Consider the following 7,737-nt stretch of genomic DNA (forward strand, 5'->3'; position numbering starts at 1 on the left):
TCATGGTCACATGTTTCTGGTAAAACAAAACAGAAGGTTTCTGGGGTATCCCAAACCACCTCGGCCACCTTCTCAGAAGCCACTGCATCCTTTGGCTACTCTCCTGCTGTCTGTATTCAGTCTTGAGTACCTCTCCACGCCAAGACACTTGGGTGTCCAGACTCAGGCAGGCATAGCAATGTATGCAGATGAGCACACATATTTATCCCTTGCCAGGATAGATGCACACTAGGGTGATCATGGGAGAGATTTATTCTAAGCAACTATTTATCAAAGTCTTGCTGGTGTCAGAATGTATTCTAGGTATGGGGCAGGCAGGAAGTGGTTAAAATAGTGAGTAAGACAGACTGGTTCCTGCTTTCATGAAACTTATGTTGGGCAAGGGCCAGATGTGTTTAAAAAAGTACAGATCGCTGGGTAGAGAGTTAGGGAATGGAGAGGGCAGGTGGCCTGGGAAGGCCTGGCTGTTATGTCAAGAGGAGCAGAGACTGAAAGAAGCAAGGAGAGAGATGGGAAAGTGTTAACAGAGACCATTCTAATGGTTGTTGTTGTTTCTGAGACAGAGTTTCCTAAGCAGGCCAGGCTTTCCCGGAATTCATGACATTGCCCAGGCTGTCATCATAGTCATGATCCTTCTGTCTCAGCCTGCCAGATGCCTGTTTTGGTGGAGAGCATTCTAGATGGAAGAAAAAACCTGGGCAAAGGATCCAGGACTGTGCCAAGTATATCCATGCCAGCGAAGTCAGCCTGGCTGGAACAGAATGAGCCTGGGGAGGAGCTGTGAGAAGTACAAATGAAAAGGTAGCCAGGATCAGAGCTTTGGGTCCATTGTGAGAACTCTTTAGGGAGCCAGGGAGCCTTTGAAAATATAATTCACAATACTATAGACAGACAGACAGACAGACACACACACACAAACACACACACACACACACACACACACACACACACACACACACACGAGAGAGAGAGAGAGAGAGAGAGAGAGAGAGAGAGAGAGAGAGTGTTGTGCTGGGCCCACCTATAGACCATGGTTCAAAGAACACATAGACTGCACACTCACACAGGACCACATGTAAAAGGCACACTCCTTTTCTGAGCATGTGCACGCACATGCGTGAACACTCCATTGCTCTTCCCCAACCCCAGCTGGCATACTTTCATTAATTACTTTTAAGCCAAGATTTGTCTTTTCAGAGCAGAAGTGAGTCAACAGCAATTTCGTGACTACTGCTGCTACAACGCAAGAGTCGATAGGGTGACCAAGCAATTCAAACAGGAAAAAAAAAAACAACTTAAAAAAAAAAAGAAAAGAAAACAGACTATATTTTATGAAATATACCAATTTAAGGATCCATTGGTGACTTGGGATCAAATTCTGGCCCTGGTTTACTCTGAGTGAGCCTTTATTATATTTTTAGTTGTTGTTAGTGACACAGTCTTGTTAGCTTAGGCTTGGTCTCCAACCCACTGTGCAGCTGAGGCTGCTCTTGAAATCAACTCCTCATCCTCATGCCTCCACCTCCCAAGTCTTGGGATTACAGGTCTACAACACTGCCCCCAGGCTGGAGTGGGTCTTCTAAAGCAAAAGTTACAGCAGAAATCCCCCTATTTCATCTACTCTTCATGATGCAGGCACACTAGACTTTCTACTTCTTCTGTCCCAGCCATGGTCCCCTATAATTCCTTTGCATTGACTGAGGAGTTACATCCCTTGACACCCACCTGCTTGTTTATTCACCTTCTGCAAGCCTTGTTTTAGCATTGAGACCTTCTCTGACCATCCTACTTAGAGCTATGTTCCCACCTAGGCATTCCCTACCCCTTGGTGTTCTCCATAGCACATCTGTCCTGGCAGAACAAATGCTTAATGTGCTTATGTGCTTGTGGTCTGTCTGACCCATCAGAATGTAGGCTCCAGCAGGGCAAGAGTCCTGTCCATCAATTATTGCTCCAGCTGCAGTGCCTGGGTTGATGCCTGGCAGGTAGGAGCTGTTCAGCAAAGATTTATGGAAGGAAGGAAGGAAGGAAGGAAGGAAGGAAGGAAGGAAGGAAGGGAAGAAAAAGGAAAGAGTGCAGGAAGTCAAGCAAGTATGTTCACAGGTGTGCAGAAAGTGGAGAGTAGAGTTGGCATTGATGGGTATCTCTAGACTGCCCAGATGTGTTAAGTAGTTGAGCAGAGAAAATTTGGTGGTCTGGGCAGCTTGTCAGTGTGACCTTGAGGTGATTAATATCTTTTTAAGATTCTGATCATTTTAAGAGTTGCTTAAACTCTCCCCCCACCCCATTGGCCATTCCAGCTTCACTTCCTTATACTTCCTTCATAAGGCATGGGCAACATTGATTTCTCTTTCTTCCATAACTGTGTAAGGCCACCTCAGAATTTAAAACTACATTTCCCAGCCTCCCTTGCAATGGGGATAATGGGAAGTGAGAGACTGTGTCATGGAGTACCTCTTGGGAGATGGATGAGATTAGAGATTAGTGATAGAGTGCTTGCCATGCATGCATGAGTTCTATCCTCAGCACTGAGAGGTGGGGAAGGATGGAGGGTGGGAAGGAGGAATAGACTTATTTTTCCCCTCTCTCCTTCTCTCGTTTGGTAATGGGGTTTGAACCAGTCTCATGTACACCAGGCAAGTTCTTGACTACTAACTATGACTCATCTCTTTTCTACTTCTATATTTCCACACAAAGTCTTGTGACTTGAGCTTGTAGCCATCCTACCACAGCCTCTCAAGTAGCTGAGATTATAAGCCCAGACCAGCCGAGAGTTCTATTTTCTTTCTAACAGAATTTTTTAATTGAATCTTTAAGAATTTCACACCATGCCCCTAATCCCATTCATTTCCCAGTCCTTCCATATCTGCCCACCACCCTTGTAAACTTTCCTCCAAATAAAATAAAAACAAATAATAAAAATAGTCCTCTATCAACTGAAGCCTTCTGTGCATGTACCACTCTGCTCCTCCACCCCCCCCCAACGTATTTGTTGGAGTGGCATTGGGAGCTGTGGTGTGCCATGTAGTATACCTTTTGCCCAAACAGCTTTACTTTTGAATTTTTTTGCAATGAATCATTAGTCTAGTTCAAGGCCTCTGGCTTCTGCTACACCAGCAATACTGGACCCTCATGGAGACTCTCAGATATCCGGCTGTTGCCCTGAATTGTGGGGATCCTTGGCTATGGATCCACAGGACTGGTCCCTTTATACCCTCCAGCAGCTTACAGATGGGGAAGATGTTGGGGTGGGCCAACTCAAAGTCCTGGATGGGAGTCTGAGTGGTAGCTGAGTTGGTCAGCCTGCCAGTTCTCCTGTGCCTGTGCCCACAGGAGCCAGTTCTCTGACTGGTCAGGTGAGGGGTGGGGTCAGCTCTCCCACTCTCCACATGCCCACACAATATTTTTTTTAAAGTTGTTTGTTTTAGATGGGATCATGCAGTCCTGGCTATTCTGGAACTCACTGTGTATACTGGGATGGCCTTGCTTCTGCCTCCTGATTGCTGGAATTAAAAGTATGTTCCACCATGCCCTTCCAGGGTGTTTTTTTTTTTTGACAGGATGTCACACAACCCAGGTTGACTTTGAACTTGCTATGTAGCTGAGGATGGCCTTCAACTCCTGATCCTTCTGCTTCTACCTCCCAAGTGCTAAGATTATAGGTGTGTGGCGCCCTGCTTGGTTTTAAGATTTCCCTTTTTAGAACAATTCCTTCCATAATTTATCATGTCTACTCTGGTGTGCCTTAAAAGCCCCACCTGGGGGATGGCATAGCAAGTCAGGTGGGAGGTTCCCGAGAACTTCACTCAGCCTGTCACCTCTAAGCTTTTAAGCGAGGTGACAATAAATGTCCATGTGTATAAGACACTGTTAAAACTTTTCTGTTGCTCTCAGGCACACCCATTGCAAACTCATTTAGTCCTTTTCATGTGAGGGGTCCAGCTAACACTCCGAATCCATTGACCAAGCAGCTCTGTGATTTGTTAACACCATCCATCTAGTAGTTGATTCCTCACTGGGTGCCTACTCTGTTGGGAGCTCCATGTTACATTCTGGCAATGTCATACAGGGTAACACTGACAACCACCTGCCCTCATGGGACAATAGGGCAGGTGGTTATGATTCAAGCCATCTGTTTATAAGAGTAGAATTTCTTTGTTTTATTTGTTTGTTTTTTGAGACAGGGTTTCTCTGTGTAGCCCTGACTGTCCTGGAACTCGCTTGTAGACCAGGCTGGCCTCAAACTCAGAGATCTGCCTGCCTCTGCTTCCCAAGTGTTGGGATTAAAGGCATGCGACTACACCCAGCAAGAACAGAATTTCAACTGAGCTGACAAAAGGCATGTCCTGTGTGATGCTTACCAGGTGCCAGACACCATTTAGTTCAGTAATATTCATGTCTTCAAATTCATTTAATTCTCGGAATAAACCAATCAGGCAGTACTAATGCTAACATCTGTGCTCTAACATCTGGAAGCACAACATGCTTCGTATGCTTCCCATTATGTGAGCATACTTGTTCTCGTCTTGCAGGAGCCATTCATGAGGAAGAAATGACATCCTCAGAGATATGCAATCCAGTAAGAGGCTGCAAGCCAAAGGTAACCTGTGCATTTCAGCTTGAAGGAGTCAAAATGTAGTGAAACAAAGAACTCAGTTCCATTGTCAATGAACCAGTCTCATGTTAGGACTCAGTGGCCACCTGTGGCTGGTGGCTGCCACATGGTACAGCTCATCTGTAGGGCATCTCCCTCAACACAGAAAGATCTGGAGACAGCGCTGTTATTTGTGTCCTATGATTTCTTGAGGCTTTTACTGGAGAGTCAGTTGAAAGCATTCATCTCTCAAAGATATCCTCAGACCTCAACTTAAAAAGTAGTGATTTCTCTGGGATCTCAGGAGCCCACAGATCTGTGACCTTAACTCCTGAGCCATCTCTTTAGACCCCCTCACTGCTTCCTTCCCAACTTCCTTTGTGTGTGTGTGTGTGTGTGTGTGTGTGTGTGTGTGTGTGTGTGTGTATGTATGTGTGTGTGTGTACATGGCACTGCATGTGTGTGGAGGTCAGAGAACAACTTTTGGGAGTTCTCTTTTTCCACCTCATTGACGCAGGGCCTGTCTTGTTTCTGCCACTGTACAGCTTACTCCAGGATTAGTTGGCCTAGGGAACTTCTAGCCAATTCTGCCTCTGCCTTCCATCTCCTTGTAGGAGTGCTGGAACTACTGATGGGAATTCCAACATCCAGCTCTTACAACTCAGGTCATCAGGCTTTACAGTAAGCACTTTTACCCCCTGGGCCATCTCAGTGGCCCCTGAGTTATTATGTGCTCAAAAACTTCTGAGGCACAAGTGGTATCTTGCTCAGTCCTCACTAGCAAGCTACTAGAGCTGAGATGTGGACTCCAGGCTCTGACATGTCCAAGCACTGGCCAGACCTTGGAGACCTGGTCCTTTCTTAGCCCCCTTTTCCTCTAAGCAGCTTCCTCAGGCTGAGTAAAACACATACTCAGATGCTGGCCTGCCCCTTCCTCCCACCATCTGGACAGATCATGCCTGTAGAGCAGAGAGCAGGTATAGATAGAAGGGCAGATGAGAGGTGGGAACCAGCTTTTGGTTTCTCTTGCTATCAGGTGATTGGTGTTAGCTTTGTTATTCCACAGTGACCTTTCAGAAAGTTCTCCACTTTCTGTCAGCCCAGGGAGGCACTGTCCTCTAGGAGAATGAGCTTGTCTCCAGGACTACTGAAGGCAGGTGGTTGTAGCTCAGTGAGTCGCTTCCTGCAGCTGCTTTAATTGTACAAGGATTATTACCCGGGCCCCTGATTGCACATAGAGAAGTGAGGTTCCCCTTCAGATGCAGACACAGGTTCAAACCCCCTGCTTTGCCACTCATGAATTATGAAACATAATTTCTTTCATGTTTGATTGTAGAGATCTTTTCATGTGCAGACACTTGGGTATGTGCTTCTTTAAGTCCCCATCTTCTAGTTTCTTGCATACAGAAAGCAACTTCTACCTTGACGTATGTCTGAGAGTGAGTGACACAGAACACACAGAGATCACAGACAAGTGTCTCTTCACTGCTTAGGATAACCTACAGTACCATTTCCCACTTCAGTAAAGTCATGTTATTCGACCAAGAAAGCAAGTTACAGTATTATACAGCTAAACATTTATTAAAAAGTAAAGGTATAGGATTGGGGATGTGGGTAGAGCTCAGAGGGTAGAGTGCTTGCCTGGCATGTATGAGGCCCTGGGTTCTATCCCCAGTACTGCATAGACCAGGTGTGTGCCAGCACTTGACAGACTGAGGAAGGAGGATCAGGAATTTGATGCTAGCCTAGGCTACATGAGACTGTGTCTCAAAAGACAAAACAGAACAAAAAGCAATCTGTATGAACAGTGTGTGAAGAAATGCTTGCACACAAACGCTGGCACTACCCATCATTCTACTCTTCAGAGTGGAAGACACTCAAATGCCACCAACTGAAGAAGGCCAAATAACACTCAATGATCCATACCACGTGTGCTGGTTAATTTCCATGTCAACTTGACACAAGTTAGAGTCACTGGGGAAGAAGGAACCTCAATTGAGAAAATGTCTCTATATGACTGGCTTGTAGGCATGTCTGTGGTATATTTCTTGAGTAATGATTGATGTGGGAAGGTTCAGCTCACTAGGGGTGGTGCCACTCCTGGGCAGATAGTCCTGGCTTGTGTAAGAAAGCAGGCTGAATAGTTGGAGAGATTGCTGCTTGGTGAAGAACAGTGGCTGCTCTTGCAGAGGACTCAAGTTAATTCCCAGCATCTATGTGGTGCTAACTCCAGTTTCAGGGGGACATGGTGGCCTTCTTCTGGCCTCAGTGGACACTGCAAGGTCATGGTGCACACTCAAACATGCAGGCAAAACATTCTATTATCTATCTATCTATCTATCTATCTATCTATCTATCTATCTATCTATCTATCTATCTATCCATGTATGTATCAAGGAGAGCAAGCATTAAGCAGCTTTCCTTCATGGTCTCTGTCTCAGTTTTTACATCTAAATTCCTGACTTGAGTTCTTGCCTTGGCTTCCTTCAATGATGGACTATAAGATACAAGACAAATAATAACTTTTATCACCCACGTTGGCTCTGGTCAGTGTTTTGTCACAGCAATAGAAGGCAAAGTAAGATATTATCAAATAGTGTTTGGCTGTAAAAATGAATGGAGTCTTGATACACATTACCATAACCTTGAAAACAATAAGCTGAGTGAAAGAAGCCAGGGACAGTAGTCACATGGTGTAGGATACCATTTATAGGAGTGTCCAGAAGAGGCAAAACTTCTTAGAGATAATAAGCAGGCTAGTGGTTATCGGGGGTGGTGGAGAAAAAGAATGGGTGACTGCTTAGTGGAGGCTGAGCCTCCTCAGGGATGTCAAGGTGGGAGGCACAGCTGCATTGTTTTATGGATGTGTTCAGTGCCACACAGTTCCCACTTTCCAGTATTGATGGTTATGCTGTGCAAGTGTTTCTTCAGTTGGAAGACAGAACACATGAATTCTTGGGGGATATGGTACTGAAAAGGAAACTTTTGAAAATGGGAGGAAAGAGTCAGTGAGTAGCTAGAGGAATGAGCAGAGACAGGGTTTCCACAGAATGAGGATGGGGGCTGGGAGATGATCAGTGGTGAAGTGTTTGCACAAGGACCCGAGTTCCACCCCTAGCACCAACATAAAAAACCAGGCATGT

The sequence above is a fragment of the Cricetulus griseus genome, chromosome 7 (genome assembly GCF_003668045.3).
Source record: "Cricetulus griseus strain 17A/GY chromosome 7, alternate assembly CriGri-PICRH-1.0, whole genome shotgun sequence".
In the NCBI taxonomy this organism is placed as follows: Eukaryota; Metazoa; Chordata; class Mammalia; order Rodentia; family Cricetidae; genus Cricetulus; species Cricetulus griseus.